The following is a 216-nucleotide window of genomic DNA, read 5'->3' on the forward strand; positions in this document are numbered from 1 at the left end:
ATTCGGTCTAAGCTGCGTTTTCCTTTTGGGCGGAGCTGAAATGCAGCTCTCACGAGTGTTCTCGCCGCCTAACCAGGCATATCGCGTGCGATCGCGCTTCCTTGCCACCCGACAGGGCAACAAGGAGTTGGTGGACTTTGTCCAAGAGATGAGCACTTTCATTGCCGGGATGGCAGCAGATCCCTTTCCGGAGGCGGTCACAGTGACCGTCTTTAT

The sequence above is a fragment of the Plasmopara halstedii genome, assembly GCF_900000015.1.
Source record: "Plasmopara halstedii genome assembly, contig: Scaffold_3060, whole genome shotgun sequence".
NCBI classification, from domain to species: domain Eukaryota; phylum Oomycota; class Peronosporomycetes; order Peronosporales; family Peronosporaceae; genus Plasmopara; species Plasmopara halstedii.